The following is a 25,228-nucleotide window of genomic DNA, read 5'->3' on the forward strand; positions in this document are numbered from 1 at the left end:
TCCCCTCGTGGCTGAGTCACAGGCTGGAATGTTCGGACTGACCTCACCTCCGGGCCTGGCTTTGGGACACCCCAGCTGTGGCCACCTGGTATGAGCCTGGCTGCCTGCTGGGGGAGTGGGGCAGAGCTGTGCCACCAGCATGCAGCAGCTGCTGGCTGGCCCTGGAGTCTGGGAATCCAGGTGCAGGGAGCCACGGGGATTAGAGCAAGAAGAGCCAGATCCGGGCCAGCAAGGGTGAAACTGGGCTGAGGCTGCTTTAGGCCCATGGTGAGAATGGACTGGAGTAGGACCCATGAAGCAGTCTCATGTTCTGGGTGGCTGTTTTCTTGGCTCCCAAGAATCTTCAAAATCCTTTTCCACTTATTTTCCCTTCCAAGTTTAGGTGGATAGCTGTGCAGAGCCAGGCTCAGCAGTGGGGAATGAGTGGTGGAGCCCGCAGGGCTGGGGGCCACACTCACACCCCACATCTCTCATACCAACCCACAAGGGTAGAAGCAAACATCTGACTGGAGCCCCCACTAAGAGGACTCCTGATCAGGTTGTTTGCTGCCTGTGAGATCAGCGAATCCGTGGGAATGCAGACTTGCCTAAGCATCAGGGAGGGGACATGCCTCTCCCACGTGAGAAGCCAGAATAGTTTCAAAAGAATGTGTAATGACAACTTCTATGGGCTGAGAATTAAACAAGAGCTGTCTCATCTCGGGGAAGAGAAAGAAAATGGCAGGTCTGGACTAGGGATGCATTGAGTGTTGGAATGGGTGCTGCCCAGAACCCTGGGACCAGTAGGTCCTGAGAAGTAGCTGTGTCCAGGATTAAGACCAGCTGGCCACAAAGAGCTGTGACATTGGGCATTCAAGCATGAAGCATTGTTGGCCCAGAGATGGAGCACAAACATTCTCCCTCACAGAACTGCAATGTTCTAGAGCCAGGGACAGTTGAAGAGCTTCCATAATCCTTGTGAGATCTATTTATTATTCTAACACCAAGATCGCCCCTGCAAGAAAATGACAGATCCATCAAGTTTGTGAATATAACAAATTCACTTCCATAGTATGTTAAAATAGTTACCAACTTGGAGATTTTCTTGGATTACAAGGTTAATTTAATATTAGAAAATCCACTGACTAATAGGAAATGAAAAAAAGAAACCCTGTGATCATCTCGAAAAGCATTTGATAAAATTTACCAGTCATTCACAGTAAAAAGTTGGAAGACCATGAAGAGAAAGAAATGTTCTTGGCAGTTTATTTTATTATTATTTTTTTAAAGATTTTTTTCTCCTATTTATTTAAGAGTGCATGGGCAGGGAGGAGGGCAGGGGCAGGGCAAAAGGAGAAGCAGACTCCCTGCTGAGCAGCCAGAGAACCTGGCTTGAACTACAGAACACTCATGAAAGATATTGAAGAAAAAACAAAAAGAGGGACGATCATTCCACGCTCTTGGATGGGAAGAATAAACAATGTTAAAATGTCTATACTGCCTAGAGCAATCTATACTTTTAATGCCATTCCGATCAAAATTCTACCAGTATTTTTCAAAGAGCTGGAGCAAATAATCCTAAAATTTGTTTGGAATCAGAAGGGATCCCGAATTGCTAAGGAAATGTTGAAAAACAAAAATAAAACTGGCGGCATCATGTTACCTGATTTCAAGCTTTACTACAAAGCTGTGATCACCAAGACAGCATGGTACTGGCATAAAAACAGACGCATAGACCAGTGGAACAGAGTAGAGAGCCCAGATATGGACCCTCAACTCTATGGTCAAATAATCTTCGACAAAACAGGAAAAAATATACAGTGGAAAAAAGACAGCCTCTTCAATAAATGGTGCTGGGAAAACTGGACAGCTATATGTAGAAGAATGAAACCCAACCATTCTCTTACACCATACACAGAGATAAACTCAAAATGGATAAAAGACCTCAATGTGAGACAGGAATCCATCAGAATCCTAGAGGAGAACATAGGCAGTAACCTCTTTGATATCAGCCACAGCAACTTCTTTCAAGATATGTCTCCAAAGGCAGAGGAAACAAAAGCGAACATGAACTTTTGGGACTTCATCAAGATCAAAAGCTTCTGCACAGCAAAGGAAACAGTCAACAAAACAAAGAGGCAACCCATGGAATGGGAGAAGATATTTGCAAATGACAGTACAGACAAAAGGTTGATACCCAGGATCTATAAAGAACTCCTCAAACTCAACACACACAGAACAGATAATCATATAAAAAAAATTGGCAGAAGATATGAACAGACACTTCTCCATGAAGACATACAAATGGCTATCAGACACATGAAAAAAATGTTCATCATTACTAGCCATCAGGGAGATTCAAATTAAAACCACATTGAGATACCACCTTACACCAGTTAGAATGGCCAAAATTAGCTCGACAGGAAACAACAGTGTGTTGGAGAGGATGTGGAGAAAGGGGAACCCTCTTACACTGTTGGTGGGAATGCAAGATGGTGCAGCCACTTTGGAGAACAGTGTGGAGATTCCTCAAGAAATTAAAAATAGAGCTTCCTTATGACCCTGCAATTGCACTACTGGGTATTTACCCCAAAGATACAGATGTAGTAAAAAGAAGGGCCATCTGTATCCCAATGTTTATAGCAGCAATGGCCGCGGTCGCCAAACTGTGGAAAGAACCAAGATGCCCTTCAACGGACGAATGGATAAGGAAGCTGTGGTCCATATACACTATGGAGTATTATGCCTCTATCAGAAAGGATGAATACCCAACTTTTGTAGCAACACGGACGGGACTGGAAGAGATTATGCTGAGTGAAATAAGTCAAGCAGAGAGAGTCAATTATCATATGGTTTCACTTATTTGTGGAGCATAACAAATAACATGGAGCACATGGGGAGATGGAGAGGAGAAGGGAGTTGAGGGAAATTGGAAGGCGAGGTGAACCATGAGAGACTATGGATTCTGAAAAACAACCTGAGGGTCTTTAAGGGGTTGGGGGTGGGAGGTTGGGGGAACAAGGTGGTTGGTATTAAGGAAGGCACTATTGCCTGGAGCACTGGGTGTGGTGCAAAAACAATGAATACTGTTATGCTGAAAAGAAAAAAAAAAACCCTTGAAATTTCCCGTGATATGGCAGTAAGCATGTCTTTTGTTATGTTAATGAAGGCGACTTTTGGTCTTCACCCAAGGACTGAGGGGAGGACAGGCTGCCTGGGCCACCAGCCAGGTGAATAGAAAATTGGAACCTTACATCCCACCTCCTCTCCTCCAGCTTTGGTAGCAGGGAATGACAGGTTTAAGTTGCCAATGTTCAGTGACTTATTTAATCATGACTATGCAATGAAGCCTCCATAAAAAGCCAAAAGGATGTGTGGTTCTGAGAGCTTCTGGGTTGGTAGGGAACACAGGGAGGTGGGTGACAGTTGAGTGCCTGCAGAGGGCCCGAAGGCTCTGAGCGCTTTCCCATACCTTGCCCTATTTATCTCTGCATCTGGCTGCCAATTCATATCATTTATCATATCCTTTAATAAACTGATACATGTTAAGTAAGTGTTTCCCTGAGTTCTATGAACTCCTCTAGGAAATTAAAAGCACTGAAGGAGGAGGTTGATAGAACTGCCACAATCTATAGCCAGTAGGTCAGAAACACAGGTAACAGTCTGGGCTCACGACTCGGTATCTGAAGTATGGGGTGGAGGGCCTGAAGTAGGACCGAGCCCTTAACCTGTGGAATCTCATGCAATCTCTGAGTAGGTAATGTCAGAATCAAGTTAAATTCTTGGACACCCTGCTGGTGTCTGAGAATCACTTGGTGGTGTGTTGGGGGATCCTTCCACATTGGAATTGGGTTTGGCAACACAAAAGATGAAAAACCAGAAATTGGGTAAAAAGACTGATAAGGTAAGATTTGCCCTTATAGGCATCCAGCGTGTGATAAAGCTAAAGCAAAGTAATTGAAGAATGTGGTGGCTCCATAGCAGGGGGAAAAATACATCAGTGGAGCAAAAGAGAGTTCACAGTAAATGATATAGGAAGCATCTTAATTTAGAGGATAAAGAGTAGTTTATTAAATCAGGTTGAGGCCATTTATTATCTACACACACATAAAACAGTTAAAATCCTATATACTATGTACTGCTCCACACTATAAAATGAATCACAAATTGGTTCACTGTGGGTGCCTAGGTGGCTCAGTTGGTTAAGTGTCTGCCTTTGGCTCAGGTCATGATCCCAGAGTCTTGGATGGAGACCCACATTGGGCTCCCTGCTCAGCAGGGTGTCTGCGTCTCTGCCCCTCCCCTGGCTGGTCCTTTCTCTCTCTCTTTTGCTTGCTCACTCTGGGTCTCTCTCAAATAAACAAATAACATCTTTAAAAATTTTTTGATTCACCATCTTTCCAATGTGTATATTTTCATAAACTATTTATATACTTAAACACAAGGGCTGGTAAAAAATACAGATAAATATTTTTATAATGAACGTCTTTTTCATCAAGGTTAACATTTTTCTTTTTTTGTTTTTAAAAAAGATTTTCTTTATTCATTTGAGATAGAGCAAGTCGGGGTGGGGTGGGGAAAGGAAGAAGCAGACTCCCCACTGAGCAGGGAGCCCACTCCCACAACCTCAGGATCATGACTTGAGCTGAAGGCAGACGCTTAACCAACTGAGCCACCCAGGAGCCCCAAGGTAAACATTTTAAATGTTTTTCTATTACATAGATTTAGAAAGTATTAGAAATACAGTGTACACTACTGATAGTTGTTATTGTTGACAATAGCACTTTGGGACATTTACCATTTTCTAAGTTACATATTAGACTAGTTTTAATTTTACAGAAATTTGTTATAGTTTTAACTAGAAAAACGATAACAACATGAAAAATAAAGGCAAAGAATAAAGGATAGATACTGCTTCTTATATAATGTAAGAATCTTGCCGTAACATACTTGCCTTTACTCCCTCTATGTTAGCATCCTTGTACATTTACTTCTACAAATGTCATCAACTAGTACATAGTACATAGTTACTATTTTCGCTTTCAACAGTCAGTTGTCTTAAATAATTTAAGAAACAAGAAAACATTTTATATTTACTTATTATATTTACTGACAGTCTTTGTTCTTTGTTTAGAGCCAAATTTCTATCAGGTATCGCTTCTTTTCAGGCTTAAAATTTTCCTTTCATGTTTCTGGTAGTGCAGGTCCAGTGGGGATGAATTCTCTTAGCTTTTATTTATTTTTTAAAATTAATCCCAAAATATCTTTATTTCTCATCCCCTTTTATTTTTTTATTTTTTTTTTTTTTAAAGATTTTTATTTATTTATTTGACAGAGAGAGATCACAAGCAGGCAGAGAGGCAGGCAGAGAGAGAGGAGGAGGCAGGCTCCCTGCTGAGCAGAGAGCCCGATGCGGGGCTCGATCCCAGGACTCTGAGATCATGACCTGAGCCGAAGGCAGCGGCTTAACCCACTGAGCCACCCAGGCGCCACCTCTCATCCCCTTTTAAAAGATAATTCCTCTGGATATAGAATTCTATTTTTTTTTTTTCTTCATAGTATATCTAATATATAATTCTATGTTTCCATGTTTTTCGGCTTGCTTAACTTCTGACGAGAGGTAAATAGTAATTCTTATCATTGTTCCTCTTAATGTCATCGATTTGTGTTTTTTCATTGTTTTTAAGGTGTTATCTTTGGTTTTAAGATATTTGACTATGATGCACCTAGGTGTGGTTTCCTCTGCTTTTATCCCACTTTATCCCACTTCTGACAGTGATAAGTTAATAATTTTTACAACCATATTTAGGAATTTAGCCACTTCTTTTTTCTTTTAGTTTTTGCTTCAATCTCTTTCTCCTTTCTTTTTCTGGGACTCCAATTTTATGTACATTAGATGGCTTGATACTGTCATTTCACTGAGGTTCTGTTCTTTTTTGTTTTTGTTTCATTTCTTTTTCTTTCTATTGTACATGTTTCTATGTTTTCATTTAGATCATTTCTATTGGCTTGATGTCAGGTTCACTGGACTGGTTTTCTTCAGTGTCCCCTCTCCTCTTAAGCCTACCTAGTAAAATTTAATTTTGATACTATATTTTCCAATTCTACAATTTCCATTTAGTTCCTTTTTAGTTTCCTTTTTTCTGCTGAGATGACTCATCTGTTTATTATATCCATCTTACCATTTAAAATTCTTGGATATATTACAGTAGCTGTTTTAAAGTCTTTATCTGCTAATTCCAATATCTCTATTACCTCTGGATCTATTTTTATTCATTATTTTTTTCCCCTGGTTATGGAATTATATTGCCCTACTTCTTCATGTGCCTGGTAATATTTGATCCCATGCTGGGAACTGTAGATGGTGCATTGTTGAGAGTCTGGATTATGCTGTTTTCTTTACAGAGTGCTAAGTTTGTTATGGTAGGCAGTAAATTTACCTGAGGCTCGATATGATCCTGTTGAGGCTTGATTTTAGACTTGATTGTTTGGCTGAGTACAAAGCAGTGCATACAAAATAGCTAGAGTAGTTCCTATTCCTAAGGCATGGACTTTCTGTGATTTTTAATTAAATGCTCAGCATGTCCAGCAAGGTCTTTCCACTCTGGTTGGCCAGAACAGTTCTCAACACTGTGTAACCTCTGGAATCCCCATTTAGTTTGCAGACCCAGAAGTTGTGGTTTTGTTTTGATTTGTTTTGTTTAAGTAGTCTCCATACCCAACATCAGGCTGGAACTCAGGACCCCAAGATCAAGAGTAGCATGGTCCACTGACAGCCATGCACCCCACAGAGCCAGAGTTTTTATTTATTTTTTATTTATTTATTTTTAAAGATTTTATTTATTTATTTGACAGAGAGAGATCACAAGTAGGCAGAGAGGCAGGCAGAGAGAGAGAGAGGAGGAAGCAGGCTCCCTGCTGAGCAGAGAGCCAGATGCGGGACTCGATCCCAGGACCCTGAGATCATGACCTGAGCCGAAGGCAGTGGCCTAACCCACTGAGCCACCCAGGCGCCCAGAGCCAGAGTTTTTAAACCACCAGTCCTCATAGGTCCTTTCTGTGCTCACATGCAACTTAGATGAAATCTCAAGACAACCTCTGTGCATAGTTCTAGAGCTCCTTGTACATGTGGTTCCCTCTTCTTTGATGCCCTGCTCCTCAAATTCAGCCAACTCTTCATCTTTTTTTTTTTTAATTTTATTTATTTATTTGACAGGCAGAGATCACAAGTAGGCAGAGAGGCAGTCAGAGAGAGGAGGAAGCAGGCTCCCCACTGAGCAGAGAGCCCGATGCGGGGCTCGATCCGAGGACCCTGGGACCACGACCCGAGCGGAAGGCAGAGGCTTTAACCCACTGAGCCACCCAGGCTCCCCCAACTCTTCATCTTTTATCTCTGATATCTGTATCTTCACCAAATGAGACCATTGCACCATTTGGGTTCCCCTTCCCTCTGCCATGGTTTGGAAAATGCCCCAGGCAAAACTTTGGTGAATGTGGAATTCACCTTTTGTTTCCCTTCTTGAAGATAAAAAGCCAAGCCGTTTGATGTCCAATGCCTGTAATCAGTTGCTATAAATGTTTTATCTAGTTTTATAGTTGTTTACAGTAGGGAAGTAAGTTTATTACCAATTACTCAGTCATGTTTGGAATCCAATAAAAGTTTAAAAGAAGAAAGGAAAGGAAAGGAAAATAGGGAGCCCTAATTCAGGATGTAGATGTGATGTCACACATGTCTAGGAATTGGATTTAGCTGAAAGCAGCTGGGCTAGTGGGGGCTACTCATCTCAGTTCTCTCTAATCTGGCATCAGAAAGGTGCTGAAAAACACCTCATTTCTGGCAATGATGGTAAATTGTATCAGACTAATCCCCCTGCCAAAAAAAACCCTATAAAAATTGAATAAAATATATAAAAGAACAATTTGAGGACATTGGAGCACAACCAATACAGGTAAGAACTGAAGGATTGTGGTCCTTGAGAAAATGAAATAATATGTGCTGAGTTCCATATTTACCCTGGCTTTTTCCCTGGGGGCATTTCCTACATTGTTGCATGAGAGGGAGGAGGGAGAGACCCAGCGGAAAGCATTAGACTTACCAGACAGGGGATGGGGTGGTGGATGGGTTTGGAGTTCAGGAATGCCAAAGAGGCTAGAACTTAGGGACAGAGACTGTGGAAAGGAGGAATTATCAGAGAAGGAGCCCAGTGAACAAATTTCTCTGAATTTATGGGTGAGTGAGGGTGTAGTGGGCTTCTGAGGCCTCAGGCTGAGTGACCTAGTGTGGAAGCCCTTCTATAACAGATGAGTCTGGCTGTTCCTTAGCATGGCCAGGGCATCTCAAAGACAATCCTGAGGCAACACAGGTCACTGAGCCAGGCCCACAAGTGTAGGTTGCAGGCAACCTCCCCCAAATCCATTTCCTCCCTCTGACTGATGTTTCTTTGTTATTCCCCATTGGTTGGACACAATTAGATGTCACAGAGCGGGAGAACTGGGTTGATGTCATCCACACAGGTCAGCATCCGGGGGCACAGAGCAGGGGCAAAGGTGGGAGAGGAGGACAGATCTAAAGAGACCAGCAGAGATTGTCCAAGTCCATCAAGTGTTAGTTACACCTGGTACAGGGAAAGTGCTCCATATGTTAACTGCCCAATCACAGAAACAGCTTAGAGTATTGGAAGAACAAACATAAGGACTGCTTGTTCCTGCTCCTTTGGCCCCTCTCTTCCAGGGGCTCATTTCAACAGGAGCCAGAATATTCTAGATATGTCCAGAATCCTGTCAGTTGCCTCCCGTATCTCCTTCCCTAACTTCAGTGCGCTACTAGCCTTTGTTTTTTTCCTTAGGCCTACTGGCTCCTATGCCCTGAGCCTCCTGTAAGGCTGTAAGTTAGCTTAACTGGCTGTGAAAGACCCTGGTCACCCATGGCTGAGTAAGGGTTTTGGGATCCTTCCCACATCTTCCCTGCCTTCCCCGCCACTAGAGGTCGCAGCATTGATCATTGTCTATGAAAACATCTCTATCGGCCCCAGTTGCTCAAGCTTAGGTAGCTCTCAGCAAGGGTTCTGGCTAAACATTGTCAGGTGGGAAAGGTACGGCATTGGATCAGGCCCCGGGGGGCTTTTTGAAGGAGACAGGGACTGCTTCTTTAACTGGGTGTCCCATGGTGGGCTCCAGGCACCCTCTGCTGGCCGTCCTCATTTTTGCAGATGCAGCTCTCTAGGCAGGACCAGAATTTCCACCAATGGTTCTCAGGCCCCCTGTATCTTTGCCTGGGGACACAGATAACTGCTGGTGTCCCGGGATGGAGCAAGAGAAAATCCAGGTCTTGCTGAGGGCAGGGGAACATCCTGGCCTGGAGTTTTTGGGGTGGGAGAGCATGGTTTGCCTCTAAGACTACTGAAACCCCAGAGTGTCTCATGGCCCAGCCGTTGTGGGAAAGCTGTCTCTCCACCTTCACCGGCTGTATTACTTACTCTTCAGCAGGGAGAATCCTTGTCCTAGGCATTCCTACTCGCCATTGGGCTCTGATTCTTGTAGAAGATGGAGGTGGACATCTTCCTGATCCCAAGTCTTATCTGGCTGGCTCAGGATCAGGGATCAGGTCAGATTCTGGTTAAGTCAACATCAAGTTCTGAGTACGAGTCAATTTTAAGGGCAGAGCCAGAGTACAGAGCAGAGGGCTTCTTCCTCCTCATGGGGGAGGCCAAGTTCCACAAGCATGTGCATGCTTGGACCTTCCTCTGTGCATGTTTGTGTGTGCCTGTATGTCTAGTACTAAAGGACCCTTCCACCAAAAGCTGGGGCCAAGTTGTTGTGTCTTTCAGGCGCCAGAGGCACAGGGATCATCAGGCATCTCATAGGTTCACACAGGTGCTGGGGATAGGAAAAAAATGCACAAAACTATGAAAAGAAAATATAAATACTAAATGCTCGCAAATGTAGCATTATGTCATGGAAACTAGTGCCTCCTGGCTCAGCCATGTTCTTTTTGGACAAGGATAAAATGTACTTCTGTGGGATATTGGTGCATTAGAATATGCTTGATGTGGTGTCAGGTGGTCAGGGCCTCTAGAGGAGTGAGTGCTCTGGCCTTCCTGTGGTGGGTATGTTGGAGTCCCAGGCAGTGTCCCACAGGGGCAGAGGACAGGGCTCACCAGGTTTGGATGACAGTGTCTACACCAGGGAATGGGGGAGAGTCCAAGCCACAACCAGACCAGATACAGGCCGGAAAGTGGAGTGCAGTAGAGAGCCCACAAGAGAGGTTGAAGTCTTTGAGGCAGGTGTAAGCGGGCCTCAGTCACATGGGTGACACAGGCTCCTTGGACGTGGATCTACATAAGCATATGGTGATTTTGTACCAATTAGTAGAGGATACTCACTTTTCAACTCACTTTCTTTTTGATCTGGTGGAAAGCTGTTGTAGTGAATATGTAAATCCATAATATCTGTGATACAAATGGAGCTTCCCCACTTACACAGTACAGAATTTGCACAAATTAGACTGGGCTAGGGGGACTCACAGATGGCCTGACACCCATCTCACTCCAAAAGGGATATAAGGTACCTTACAAACATGTATCACTATAGCAAAATGAAATGTATTCACTGAAAAATAGGAGGGGATATGAGGCACAAGGAGAGGAAGGGTAACATTAGTGAGTTAGTGTTGAAACCATCATTAAATGGGTGGTTACCTCCTGGAGGAAGGAGTATGGTGATTAAGGAGATCAGACATTGTGATTAAGATTCCTTGTCAGTCTGAAACCTCGAAGGCTGCTGGTGTGTTCTCTGTGGGTAGTCAACTGGCTCCTCATTCTTGTGCTGTATGAGGGCTGCCACTGATTCCCTTCAGCAGGACCTGCTCTGGGAGCAGAGCAGGGGGAGCCAAGGGTGAAAAACCCTCATTGTGGATGAGAAGTAGGTTCTCATCCCCGAAAATGGGCTCAGAATAGGGCGAAGGAACATTTAATAAATGTTTGTGGTATTTTTTTGGTAAGATTTTATTTATTCACTTATTTGAGAGAGAGAGAGAATGAGAGGGAGAGGGGGACAGAATCTGAAGTAGACTGCACTAAGTGTAAAGCCTGGAGTGGGGCTCAGTCCCATGAAATCCAGAGTTGGGCGTTCAACTGACTGAGTCATCCAGGCGCCCCTACGTGTTTGTTGAATAAACCAATGAGTGAATGGACACAGCCCTTCCTATTTTAATTCTTTGTGATTTTCAAGTCTACCCACTTTTCCTTCTATGCATTGCCATTTCTCAGTTTGGGTCACCATCACCTGTCATGTAGACTCTGTACCAGTTCCCTCCCTATCACCTCCAGGCTCTGCTTCTCCTCCTCCTCCTCTCTCCTCGGGGTGCTTTTCCTAAACTCCCATGTCATCTGCCCCTGGGACCTCTGCAGCCTTACCTCTCATTTCTCCCCTACCTTCTTCTCTGTTGGCTGCCTGATGTTTTGACAAGGCCTAAAAAAAAAAAAACAACAAAAACAAAACCAAAAAAAAAAAAAACCCAAAAAATAGTAAAGTCACTGCACTTTCAGCCTTTTAGAAAGTAGCTAAGTCAGATGTCCAATAGCTATCCCAACTCTCCCCTCATTCTTGCTCATACATAATCCCCACCTAATCTTAATTTGGGCACAAGGATCTGGGAGAATGAATGAAGGGCTTCTGTGTTAGGATAATAATGACTTTTAAAACTGTGATTTATCTGTATATATCAAAATATCAGGATTTGTAAGCATCATACCCAGCTAACTTCTGGTCCTCTGGGCATTTGCACCAGCTGATGCTTCTTGCCACGGATGGAAGGGAGTCATGAGCAGTGAGGAGGGAAGCTAAAATCTAAGCCTACTATCTTTATCACGAGGGCTTGCCCTGGACCTGCTGGGTAATTACAGCTCCAAAGGCCCTGGGACTCCTCTCTCCACCCTTTAATGACAGCCCAGCTTGTGGTGATTCCGCTGTTTTGGGCTGCAGAGGTCCAGCGGGGAGGCAGCTGGGAAGGGACATTCCATGGGGCCTGTCTTATTTCTTGTATGAACCACATGGGCTCGGGATTTGGGGTGCACTTCCTGGGGACCTACTTGTCTCTGTCCAGGGCTGGCCCCACAGCGACCTGGAAATTCTGCCAGATTCTCTTTCCTTTCTCCAGGGTCACGCACCAAGCTGGTCCTGGACCAGAGTACCTGGGAGGCCCTATTTCTGAAGCAGTAGGGCCACTAGGTGGCCCTACTCCAACTGCACCTCGCTACCCTCTGTTGCCAGCCTGGAGTCTAAGTACTGGTCAACTGGGACACCCAGTCTTTCCTCAATCCCTCAAGTGAAGAAACTGGAGTGGTGGGGTGGTGGTCCCGGAATTTCATGGTGGGACCAGGTGCTCATAAATTCTGACCAGGCCACCACTGCTGCTGTGTGGTTGCCCAGGTTTGCAAGAGTCATTAGCTGTCGGGAGCCAGTACAGGAGGCCTACTCTAAGAGCTGTAAGGGACTGAATATGATTGGCTGTTCATTTAGGTCCACTCTCGCGGGAGGTGCATGAGCACTGCATTTTGATTGGTTAACACTGCCTGTATAAAAACGCATGCGCCGAGGGTAAAGGGGAAGAAGAAGAAGAAAAGCGATTAAAGAAGAAGGTTCGCCGCTACGTGAGTCTCCGAGTCGTTCTTGCGGGCCGAGAGCGACAAGTGGTGCCGAAACCCGGGAACTCGTGCAGAAGAGGCACGCGGAGTTAGGCAACGATCAGGTAAGGAGTGCACCTATTTCTGTCTAGTGAGCGACAGGGAAAGTTCCTAGGATAAGGACGAGAGTAAAGCTTTCCGGGATGGGAAACGAGATGGCTGCATATAAAATGTTGGGGCCGCTAACTGACGAAAGTTCCTCAAGTCGAGGACGAGCGTAGAAAGCTTTCCGGTATGGGAAACGAGATGGCCACATATAAAATGCTGGGGCCGCTTTCTGATATCCTTAAAGCAATTGGTACTCCTTTAAAAAATAAAACAGCTCGTTTGTTTTTGAGAGAAGTGGGACAAACGGCTCCCTGGTTTTTGGAGGAAGGGATATTAAACATCCCTCAGTGGGAGCTTTTAGGAGAAGACTTTAGACGCGATCCGCGTACTACGCCGGAAACCCTGGCCGTTTGGTCTTTAGTGAAAGTTTGTTTGCAATCCCCTCGAGAGCCCATATGCCAGGCGGTGCAACTGGGAGGGGAGATCTTAGAACAAGTGAAAGAGGAATCTTGTAAAGGATCCTCGAAAGATTCCAGTTCTGAAAGTGAAAGCTTAGAAGAAAGCTCGGACGAGGAAAACGCCCGTCCGGGTGATAAGAGAAAAGTGACAGGAGGGGGTCCCTCCGATGATCAGAGAGTGGAAGAAATGAAAAGAGAGCTTGCAAAAAAGGAGGAGGAACTAAAAAAGGCTATGGCGCAGCTCGAAATGCAGGGGGAAGTTATGGCGCAGCTGAAATTAAAAGTGAAAGAAGGAGCCATGGCGCAGTTACAAACAAAGACGGAAGTGGTAGATAACTTAGATCCTATGCCCACGCGCCCAGCCCCAACAGCGCCACCTTACGAGGGGCCTCCTCCGTATAAACCTTGCTGCACCAAGGCCTGCTATTGTGCGAGCTGCACCGCACGAGTGGCTGCCATAGTAGCCTCTCAGGAGTTTGGGTGGGAACAGGATTCTCATTCAGTCTTAAAATCCCCACTTACTCTAACTCCACCTTTTTTGGCTATAGTTATACCTACCAAGACCCGGCGCAAGGCGCGTCAGCTCACCTTCTAGATAGGTGGCTGCTCTGCAACGCTGCACAGGCATGTACAGGCTTGGAAAGCCTTCACTTTATTAATGGGTCTACATGGCATAACTGTACGTACAACTATCACGTAGGCTCTCGATTTGAAACAAATGTTACTTGCAATTGTACCTCAGCTAAGCACATAAGTTACTCACCAACGCCCGTCTGTGTTAGAGCTCCCTTTCTCTTCATAGTTTTTAATGCTTCTACTATTAACAAGTCATCTAGTCTCTCTTGTGAGTCCCAGAATTGTCTGCTATCAGAATGTTGGAACGCCATGGTGGGAGACTCGGCAGTAATAGCCAAGATACCAACGTATATCCCGATGCCAGTACAGGTGAACCCCAACAACCTGCCGGTGCTGCTTCGACATAAACGAGACTTTGGAATAACAGCAGCCATTATTGCAGCTATCGCAGCATCCGCCGCCGCTGCTAATGCTGCCGCGGTAACGTTGACAACCTCAGTACAGACAGCAGCTACGCTCAACAACGTCACAGGAATGGTTGCTGAAGCATTGGCTACGCAAGAACAAATTAACGGACATTTGCATGCTGGGATCCTTATTGTAAATCAAAGGGTTGATTTTGTACAGGAACAACTTGATATCCTAGAGTCAATTGTGTCGATAGGATGCATACATAATATGGCCAGACTTTGTATCACCCCTATAGCTCATAACAACTTATCCTTAGCAGCTAACCTCTCTAGACAGTTAGGAAATATGCTTAATGGTACCTGGAACCGTCAATTTCAAAATTTAACTAGGCAATTATGAGTTCAAATTATATCCATAAATTCTACCAAAGTAACTATTGCACCTGTTAGTGAGTGGAAAAAAATGTTACAGCAATCTGTTTTGTTCCTCAAACAGTGGGCCGGACTTGGTGCCATGGCTGTTCTCTTAATCACAGCTAACGTATTAATGTTACGTTGGGTGTGTGGCCGTGTCCGTCGCAATCAACGACAATAACACCTCATGGTTCAAGCCATGATGGCTCTTGAAGCTGGTACCTCCCCCCAGATATGGCTAAGTATGCTAGATCGGTAGTCAAAGACGGGTAAGACTGATCCCACACCATAGCAACCTAAGACAGGGGCTCTTCGACCATGGAGAGTACCCGATGACGGGTAAGCATGTGTGCTGAGGATTGGCAACCTAAGACAGGCACGATCTCAGCCATTATAAATAAATAAAAAAGGGGGAGATGTCGGGAGCCAGTACAGGAGGCCTACTCTAAGAGCCGTAAGGGACTGAATATGATTGGCTGTTCATTTAGGTCCACTCTCGCGGGAGGTGCATGAGCACTGCATTTTGATTGGTTAACACTGCCTGTATAAAAACGCATGCGCCGAGGGTAAAGGGGAAGAAGAAGAAGAAAAGCGATTAAAGAAGAAGGTTCGCCGCTATGTGAGTCTCCGAGTCGTTCTTGCGGGCCGAGAGCGACAATTAGCAGCCAGGGAGGCCTCAGGGCCAAGCAGTGCAGCCTGCCCCTCTCCCCTTCCCCAGAGATCACAGGTAAGCTGGGGGAATCAGGGGCAGCCTGAGGAGGCCTCTGTTTGGAGGGAAGTACTGCACCCACACATCTCATCCCGTTACCTATTTACCAAGTAGGAGGTATCCAAGTATTTTTGCCATCTTTTCTAGAGAGACACCAGGTCCTTCCCTTGGGATAGGGGTGGTGGGCAGACAAGTCTAGTCCACTAGGTAACATCTATAATGGGCGAATGCAGTGGGGGAAGAAAACAGAAATGAATGTTCATTTAATTTCTTGAGACACAGAAAATGCTGGTGCAGAAATAGTTCCGGGGTGTGGATAGGGTTTGGGGAAATTATTAATTCACCGACCAAGCAGCTGCAAATAAAAGGCTATGTGGGGGGGCGCCTGGGTGGCTCAGTGGGTTAAGCCGCTGCCTTCGGCTCAGGTCATGATCTCAGGGTCCTGGAATCGAGTCCCGCATCGGGCTCTCTGCTCAGCAGGGAGCCTGCTTCCTTCTCTCTCTCTCTCTGCCTGCCTCTCAGTGTACTTGTAATTTCTCTCTGTCAAATAAATAAATGAAATCTTTAAAAAAAAAAAAAAAAGGCTATGTGGGTCTGGAATGGGCCTGGGCTAGAGCTTTGGACCTGAGTGTCATGGATTTACCCAGGCCCAGTAGTCCCTGGAGGGCATGACAGAATGTCAGGGGTAGTAGGGTGAATGGTAGCCTCTAAATAGATACTACCATGTCCTAATACCTGGGCCCTGTTTGCGTGAACTTATTTGGAAAAAGACTTTACAGATGTAATTAATTTTCGGATTATCTGATGAGATCATCTTGATTATGGAGGTGGCCCTCAATTCAATGGCAAGTATCCTTATGAGACAGAAGATTCAGGCACTAAAGAATGACTGCGGTACAGGACTCTGAGGGCCTGTGGAAGACTTAGCCAGGCCTTTGAATACTGGTGTGTGGTGGAGTAAGGGATTAAAGAGAAACCCATCCCTTCATGTAGTCAGCAAGTATTTATTAGCCCAGTTCTGTGATCAGAGCAGCAGATATGATCATGGACAAAAATATACAGTTAACGTACTCTTGGAGGTCCCAGGCAGGTGGAGGAGGCAGACATTAATCAAATAATCATTCAACTATATCAACTGTGGCAAGTGTTACAAAGCACATAGGCTCTGAGAGGCTGTTAAAGAAGGTTTTGACCCGGCCGGGGACATAAGAAAAATCCCTCTAAGGGGACATGAAGGATTTAATTGGGGAGGAGGGAAGATTTTCTAGGCAAAAAGAAAAGGATGTGCGGGGCGCCTGGGTGACTCAGTTGGTTGAGCGACTGCCTTCAGCTCAGGTCATGATCCCGGATTTCCAGGATCGAGTCCCGCATCGGGCTCCCGGCTCTTTGGGGAGTCTGCTTCTCCCTCTGACCTTCTCCTCTCTCATGCTCTCTCTCACTCATTCTCTCATGAATAAATAAATAAATAAAGCTTAAAAAAAAAAAAAAGAAAAGGATGTGCAAGGGGAGGGAGAATCGTCCGTTAGAGGGATGGGAAGAAGGTCAAGCATGACCAAAGAAGTGAGCAGGGCCCAAATCATGTGGGGCCTTACAGATCACCTTTAGGATTTTTCCCAAGAACAGTGCTGTTTACTAAGCTTGGAGTGTTGGGTTCAGACTTGAACTTTGAGAAGAGGACTGAACTTTACTGCATAAGGAGGAGAAGGGGAGGGGAGGATGTACTGGGAGGGAAGAAGCTGGGGCAAGTGGTGAGAGGGCGATGGAAACCAAGGAAAATGAGAGTTCTAGGATGAAAAATGCTGTTTGGGGCCTTCAGCAGAGGAGAACTGAAGAGAAGCTATTGGGTTTTTGAGGCTCCGAAGTTATAGAGAGTTAACAGAGCTTGTTTCGTGTTGTGAGTACACCAGAAAGCTCCCTTAGGAGCCTGAGGGGTGGGAGAAGTGAGGACAAGGATTGACAGACTGTTCTGTCTTGGGCTTTTGCTGGGGTGGAAAAGAGAGATTGCAGTAGTGTTGGTGGAGTTAATGAGGGTTTTGTTTCCACACTAGAGGCTTAAATATATTTCTAGATCAAGGGAAGGATCCACTTGAGGACGGCAGGTTGAAACTTCAGGAGAGAGAAGGTTTGATCCACAGGGCAAGCTCCTGAGATGGGGGAGAGGACAGGGAAATCTGGGCAGGCAGAGGGAGGCTCCTGTGTCCCAACAGGATATAGCAGATGCAGGAAGGTTTCTGTTTGGTTTTAGTGGAGCTCTGGCTGGTGGCTGACGCAGGCCAGAACAGTGGCTTGTTCCTTATTTTATGTGTGCAGTTGTAGTTCTATGTGTGTGCTCCTGCCTTCTCAACGGCTGGGCCGCCAGCCTGGACAGAGTGCCACAGGGAATATCCCCACAGAGCCCAGCAGAGGCAGGGCACCTCCCACTCTGGGCTAGCTCCCTGATGAGATTCTCAGACCGTGTTTCCCCTCATTCATGACCAGGAAGGTTCACAGAGCAGGCGTGGGAAACTGCTTGGCAGCCAGGGCCTCCTCCAAATCGGGCTGAGATTTTTGCTACCTCCCAGCCTTCACTCCCTCACATACCGGCCTAGGCAAATGAGATGTCCACTGTTTTTGGCTCCTGTTGAATGAAAAGGTTTGGGCAAACCAAGAGTTGGCCCCAATATGCCACCTTCCTGCTCAGTCTTTGATTGGTCCCCTTCTCATCAACCCATCACCCACACATTCGTCACCAGGACGAGTGCCTGACACAGGAGCTGGGGACAGACAGAATTCCTTCTGGAGCTTGGTCCTGTGGCTGGACCCCGGGTCGCTCGTTGCCTTCAGGGTCTTCTCCACTGGTCTACCCACTTCACTGATACCTGGGCCCCTGGCCCGGATGCCCCCCACCCCACCCCCGCGCCCCTGTAATCCAGAGGTGGTGATGATGCTGAGGGTCAGTAGGAGCGCGTGTGCCCAGCAGGACCCCTGAAGAGATGGGCAGGAGCGGAAGCCAGGGGAGTCCGCACGCGGACAGGGGCGCTCCCCACCGCACCCGCGCCAGGATCGGGTGGCGGGCCCTTTAGCAGCAGCCGGGGGTGCTGAGAAGGAGGGAGGGCCGAATCCCGCAGGTGGAGCAGGGCGAGGGGAGGCGGGCGCGGCGTACGTGCGGCGAGCAGCCGGCGGCATGAAGGGCGTGGATAGCGGCCCCCGCCCCCTCCCGGCGCCCGGCGCCGGGCTCCGGCGCGCATTGCAGCCGGGACGTTCCCTGGGGTCGCAGGCGGGGACGACCCCCGGCCGAGGCTGTCAGGGCGCGGAGCCAAGGCCAGGGCCGGCCGGCAGGGGGGCAGGAGGTGGGGACGTGGCGACGGCTCAAGCGGGCGGGGCCCGGCCGCGGCGGGAGGCGGAGCCGCCCGGGGAGGAGGCGCAGAGCGGGCAGGGCGCCGCCGCGGGAGGTTCTGGAAAGCCGGGAGCCGCGCGTGTTCAGGTGAGCGCCCCGCCCGCTCGGCGGTTGCGGTCGCCGCTGGGCTCGTGCATGGGCCTGGGGCTGCGGGCCGTGCCTGCTGCTCGCGCGGACCCGGGAGTTGGGGAGAGGGGGTCGCGCAGTCCCGGCCGCAGCGCCAAGCCCTCCGCCCTGTTTCTCCTCGCGTCTGGGTTCCTGCCCCGCCGCTTGCGTGCCCTCCCCGAGCTCGGGCTGGTGAGGTCAGCGGCGCCCTTCCTGCCGGTCCCTAGGCGTCCGCTCCCGGCCGAGCGGGGCGGGGAACTTGGCCGCCCAGCCTCGTCAGGCTCCGCGGGAACGGGAACGGGCGGCCTGGCCCTGAGGACGGCCAGAGGTTAGAGGCGGAGGCGGGGCGGTCGGCCGGGTCCCGGGGGGCCACTTAATGTTAGCGAGGTCCGCCTTCCTTCCTCCAAAAGGCTGGGAGTCTCTGGCCTTGGCCCGGCGGGGTCCTGCTTGGTGCTTGTGAAACGGGCTGTTGGTTCAGAAAGTTTTTACCCCCTCTAGACATCTCTTTCCAACGTGCTTGTTTTTCCTCAGCAGCTGCGCAGACCTGTGGTAAATAGTTAACTAATTCACCAGACGGACCCTTCTCTGTGTCAGAAACTGCAAGGAGTTGCTAGCCCAGTGAGGCAGACGGATTGAAGATTGGGAAAGTCCAGGTCCAGAACAGTGTGGTGAGTGCTGTGCTCGGAGGGAGTACCAGGCTGTGGCTCCTTGGTAGGAGACACAGGAGACACTTGGTAGGACAGGATGCTTCAGGCCAGAGGGCTTCCTGGAGGAGGTGATCTGTGAACTGGAATGGTCAGAGGAAAGCTGAGTAAGACAGAGGAACAGTGCGTGTGAGTGGGAGCAGACCTGGGTGCTCCAGTTGAGGCAAGGTGATGAGAAAGGAACATTTAATGGGATAGCTGCCCATGGACCCAAACCACAAGTTTCAAGTGAGAGGGCAGTGCCTCGTACTGTGTCCAGCATGTGGATGCTGCTTAGCCTGAGCATGGATCAGGGCACTTACTATATCAGGACACTTGGGCCCTTGGCCTTTTATTCTAATGTGACATCTTTAGGATGGTGTAGAATTTTCGTGTGCCTCCCAAGTCTGAGGCTGGTATCTTCTGCTGTGGAGGAACACCTAAGGCTTGTGCTTCTTTATGTGAACTGTCTGAGGCCTGATAGCCTCAGCCCCCTTGCAACAGATCCTGGTTCTGAGAACAAGGGTTGGGGGACATGATTTTGTAGCGGAGGGCATTCTCACACATCCCAGATTTTGCCAAGATCTGCTGTCCACCTAAAAATTTGTAGAATGTTTTTGCAAGCTGCTGCTTCTCACCCTATATCACATCTGGAACAACAGGTTCTGTGATTTAGTTCTCTGTTAAATGAACTGAGATTTCCTTTGGCTTGTGCTTAAATTGCCCCTGAAGTGTCTAGGGTACAGTCTCTCACTGTGGTTCAGGGGCTCAGAGCCCAGGTTCTTCTGTTCACTTCAGCACACTCACGGGAGTGTCCTTTGAATCCTTTTTTTCTAGGGCTTTCTTATTCTCAGATGGCCAAGTATGTCCATGTGTGGCCCAGCCAAGGAGGCCACGTAGCAAGGATGGAGTGAGTTGGCTGGGGGCCTCATCCCAGGGAGGCTGTCATGTTGGGCCACCCTCATTCTCTGAGAGCTCAGCAGTCAGACATGATGACAACTAGGCATTGCCTGGGACTTGTGATAGGCACTTTTATTTAGAAGGAGGGAGGAGGAAGGAGGCTCTGAAACAGGGTGCCTGGGAGAGTGCTTACTTAGCCACTGCTATAGCTTATGCATAGCTGATCTCTGATCATTCCCTGAGTACCTCCCTGGTGCCTGCCTTCTGCTTGGAGTGTGCCTCAGGGTGGAATTAGGAGGGAGAGGAAGAGGGGAAGGAGGGGGTGGTGACACCCTCCTTGCCCATAGGTAGCTCATAATCTCCCCGAGATTGCTGCTTCAGCCTGGCAGCTGGCCGTATGGCAGAGGAGAAGCTCAGAGTGTGACTGCTCCTCAGAAAGAGATGGTGTGGGTGCAGCCCTGAGGAATGACTTCGGTGAGGGAATCTGGGTAGTACTCATTTCCTGACAGAGCCTCACTTTTTACTCTGCCCTCCCACGTCCATGGGAGGTTCTGAGGCTGGATGCAAGACCTTGGCCGATTTGTGGCCACGCTGGCTGATAGTGTACATTGGGCTGGTGGGTGTGTTCCTGGATCTTGGTATCTGTCAAGAGTTTAATTTTATGCAGATGGTCATTGGCAGGAAATGCTCTGATGCAGGCACGTGCAAGCCTAGACAGAATGCTAGAGCGAGAGTTAAACCGAGATTGCTTGAATCTAGCAGTTTGGATGTGCCCCAAAGTGGAACATCAGCCTGTTTTAGAGTGAAAGGGCTAGTGGCTCCTGTGGTCTCTGGGGTTTTTGCTGGGGATGTGGACTGAAGGATATGGTTTTTATTCTCAGAAGGGGTGGAGGAGAATGAAAAGTATGGACTAGACTTCTTAGACCCCAGAAGAGAGTTTTTGTTCAAGTGGTGTCGTTGCCAGGCAGAGGATTAACTATTTGGGTAGTGAGTTCTCCACTCAGATTGGATCTCTCAGAGCCTGTTCACAGACCAGTATGTGTTCTAGACCTTTCAGGAAGTGCTTGCTAAGAGTATTGCCCGCTCTGTACCTGGTACTCCCAAGGACCCGTTGTGTGGCCACTATCCTGAGACTTGGTACTTGTGGGAGCTCAGAACCAGTAGGTCAGAGGTAAGGAAATACAAGATATCTGAGAGTATTAGTCCAGTCCCATGCCTTTTGTCAGAGAGCTTTCTTTCCTTGATGAGCTTTAGAGCTACTGTTTGAGCTACTGTTTGACCTGTTCGAGGATTATTCCCTGATGGTCAGTGTGCGGCATTACTTCTGATTCTGCTCTCTCAAGTATGTTTCATTTCTTTTGGCCCTTGTGAGATGTGGAGATTGCCTGGTATCTGCTTTGTTTTCATCTTGTCTGTCCCTTAGACTGAACTCTTCTTTGCCAGGCGTTAGCTAGGCAGCTGGCCTCTTAAGGTCTACTGATGTTCTTCCAATACCGTGGGTGCTGATGTCTGGTATACGCTGTGCTGGATAGTAGGCTGCCCACTGATAATCGCCATCTCCTTCAGTCTTCGCAACAACCCTGTGAGATACAGGTCCTCATCACCATGATATAGATGGGAAACAGGTTCAGAGAGATCTGGAACTCGTGTGAAGTCACAAAGCCAGGTAGTGATGGTGGAGTTGAGATTGAAGTTGGGGTTTTCTGACTCCTGACTAGACGGTGCTGCCTTGCCTGGAGCTGGGTGGTCATTGCTGAGTGCCATGATGTCTGAGGCGGGAGTGACTGCTCACCTGAACTTGAGGCCCCATGGTGCTGTCCACCTTTTGGTGGAATCCAGCCTGTAATGTCATGCCGCTGATTGGTGAACCTTGATAAAGTCCTTCACCTGGGCAGGCCTGCTGTGCTAGGTCAGAGTGCCTCCTCCGGGCTGTAAGGCAGTAGATGTTACTGAGTGGGACTGAATGGTTGCAGTATCTGATGGAAAGTGCGCTCTGGGTTTGAGTCTCAGCTCTGCCCCTGATGTGTGGTAGCAGGGTTGGTATGTGGGAAACTCTTGCTCAGCCTCACTTTTCTAGCTTCTGTATCTGAAATGGAGATGATTGTTTAGTTTACATGTTTTGGTGAGGATTAGATGGTAGAAATGAGAGATTTTTGGAGATACAAATCATGGTTCCCAAAAAAGCAGAGCCTGAGGCAGTGCTTCATGCCTTATTGGAAGGTGCAGAGCAGCAAAGGTAAGGGGAAAGAAACCTGAGAGAGAGAAGGCTGGAAGGCACAGGGTAGTGCTTTAGTCAGCTGGCCAGTAGCTGCCATGCAGGATATCTCTGGGGGAGCTCTGCAGAAACTCCATGCCTGCAGAACAGTTTGTCAGCGGAGGCCTTGTGAGGGAATTTATCTGCTGACCTCCTCCTGTCTTCTGTCTTCATTGGTCAGAGTTGCCTCATGGGAGTTAGCTCCCTCTTGCTCCTTGGTTGCATTACCCGAGTTCCCCAGCAGCCACAGAGGAGGCCAGTACAGTATTTCTCTGGAGTTTGGAAGTACGGGAAGAGCCAGAGATCAGGGACCTGCACATACTTCCCCACTGACTCTGAGGCCTGGCAAGAGACCCAGGGCCCGGGAGACTGGTGAGGCCAAGAGGCTGTGAAATGGGACATCGGAGGCATCCTATATATTGCTTTGTGGATTGTGTTCTCATTTGTAGTCTCTTCTTAAGAGTTGGTCACACTTAGATTGCCAAGCTTCTGCCAAGCCCCTGACTGAAAGTCCAGTTTGGACTTTGCATGTTGATTTTTACAGCCTTCTCTGCTCCTTCATTGCCTAGCTACTGAAGCAGGAGACGCTGTGGTTTTGATGGTGCCCAAGTGGGAGGTACAAATCAACATGTTCGTATACCTGATAGAGAAGTATAAGGATGGATGCAGGTGAACATCGAGGTTTCAGTGAAGAAAGCCTTCAGTGAAGAATATTTTTCCCTGTGAGGTAGCATCCGAAGCTGGAAACCTAGAGTCATGAGATGGGGCTGGGGAGGGCCATCGGGCCATGTTGTCATGCAGAGTCAAAAAGGCCCCCGGAGCTAAGGAGTTTGGACTTGATCCCGAGGACAGTGGAGAGAGAGACCAAATGAGGAGCTGCGGTAAGCCATGCTGGCTGCTTTGTAGAGTAGAGGTGGGGGGGACGCCAGATGAGAGGAGAGACCGGTGGGGGAAGGGGCCAGCATGGCTGTTGGAGGGAATTGGGGGTGGCTCAGACCAGGTTGATGATTGAGGCCTAATGTCAGGTAAGGAGAGTAGGGTGCCTTCCGTCCTTCCCGGGGCCCAGCTTCTGGGCCTGAATGGACCTCCATGTGCCTAAGTTCTGGGACCTTCTCTCCACAACTCACAGGTCCTCATGGCTTTGGTGTTCCAGAGTTGACCACACTGGGAATCAGGGCCACTGGGGGGCGCCCTTTTCAGACAGGTTTTTGCTCCTTCACAGAAGGCAGGCCGCTTCTTGATTAGTGCCAGGCAAGACCTGCTTGTACTCTGCAAGTCCATGTTCAGTCTCTAGGCTGTTAAATACATTGTTAAAATTCAAGCTGTTGCATTTGGGTTGCAGCTGGGAGCTTGGCAGAGGTTCGTGCCTGATGAGGTAAGGGGAGAAGCTAAGGACGCTGCTGGTTTGCAGCTGGAAACCTCTTTTCATGGCCATTTGGCCAGATTGTAAATGTCCTTTCCAAAGAACAGGCTTGTTGGGGCCTCTGATTGTATGTCTTGGAATTTGCCTGTGCTTAGAAACAGTGCTGGTCACCTGGTGAGTGAATCATTGTCACTGGGGTGTTCCTGGTCTTTGGAGAACCTCCCTGTGGGTGTCCAAACTTGGGACTTACTATGCATACAGTGTCCATTCTTAACAATGCATAACAGTCCATTATGTGGAAAAAATGTAACATTTTCTGTTGTTGTTTCTAACTTGAACAAGTCTGTGGTGAAGCCTTATTTGTTGGATGCCTGATACGGGTCAGACATTGTTCTAAACTTGAGATGCAGAGCAGATGAAATTCAATATTGGTTTTCTTCTTGGGCTTGATGCCACTTTGTGTTTTGTTTTTCATAAAAAGAGGTTTGATGTTGCCTATTTCCAGGTCTATTCAGCATGGATTTATGAGGGTTCCTGGAAGGGCTTTTGGCAGCACTGGACACTTGGGGTAGGGGAGGGGTACCGGGCGTGCATACACATTCCCACCTACTCTGTCCTAAGCAAGGTATGAGATAGGATTGGGGCCAAGGCAAGTAGGGGCTTGGCCTTTCCCACACTGTGAGACAGTTGCTCTTGGATGCTATCTCTTCCCAACCGGGCCCTAATTAGAAAACTTTTCATACAAAGCCTGTAGCATTCAGGGTCAGGATCCAGAGAAATGCTGGGACCCTAGGGCATCCCTGCCTGAGGCGACAAGTCTTAGGGCTGCTTGGGGGTACTTCGCTCTCTGACCATTGGAGTAATCTTCCCCTCCTCCATCAGAGCAGGACTTCACAGGCTCTTGGCAAGCCATTTCCCAGAACCCCATCTGTGATTCTTTGGGGCTCTGCCTCTGGGCTGGTATTCATGGATGGGCTTAGTCTAAGCCAGAGAGTACATTCCAGAGAAATGACAGCTGGTATTCATGTAATGAAGGAACCTGGCTGCTTTTCCCTGATTGCTGTACGGCATGAACCCAGGACATTATCACCAGGAGGATTTGAGAGGAACACAAAGATGTCTCCCTCCTTTGAACTTGCCACCCTATCTCTGAAGAGGTATGCCACTGCATCTGGAGACACAGCAGGGGAGAAATGCTGGGCCCCTTCCTTCCAGCCATGTCTGTCTGGTCTCTTTCTGGGGCCCTGCTCTCCTACCATCCCAGACAGGC

General features: G+C 47.9%; 1 protein-coding gene and 1 long non-coding RNA gene across 11 annotated transcripts in view; both read left to right on the forward strand.

Moving 5' to 3' along the window:
* The first annotated feature begins 13,325 nt into the window (after window positions 1-13,325).
* LOC116586607 lies at window positions 13,326-14,072 on the forward strand. Its single transcript, XR_004284083.1, has 2 exons — window positions 13,326-13,616; window positions 13,768-14,072. It is a non-coding gene; the product is annotated as an uncharacterized LOC116586607 (long non-coding RNA).
* Window positions 14,073-18,633: 4,561 nt separating this feature from the next.
* The window catches only part of P4HA2 (prolyl 4-hydroxylase subunit alpha 2), a 34,777-nt gene continuing 28,182 nt past the window's right edge, over window positions 18,634-25,228 (forward strand). For 3 of the 10 annotated variants that reach the window (XM_032336796.1, XM_032336788.1, XM_032336786.1), the window contains exon 1: window positions 18,636-18,740. The gene's annotated coding sequence lies outside the window, so the exon portion shown is untranslated. Of the gene's footprint in view, window positions 18,741-18,976; window positions 19,087-19,289; window positions 19,427-25,228 lie in introns of those variants that run through there. The other 7 variants (XM_032336790.1, XM_032336792.1, XM_032336791.1 and 4 more) reach the window with 6 other exon arrangements.

The sequence above is a fragment of the Mustela erminea genome, chromosome 3 (assembly GCF_009829155.1).
Source record: "Mustela erminea isolate mMusErm1 chromosome 3, mMusErm1.Pri, whole genome shotgun sequence".
Classification (NCBI taxonomy): Eukaryota; Metazoa; Chordata; class Mammalia; order Carnivora; family Mustelidae; genus Mustela; species Mustela erminea.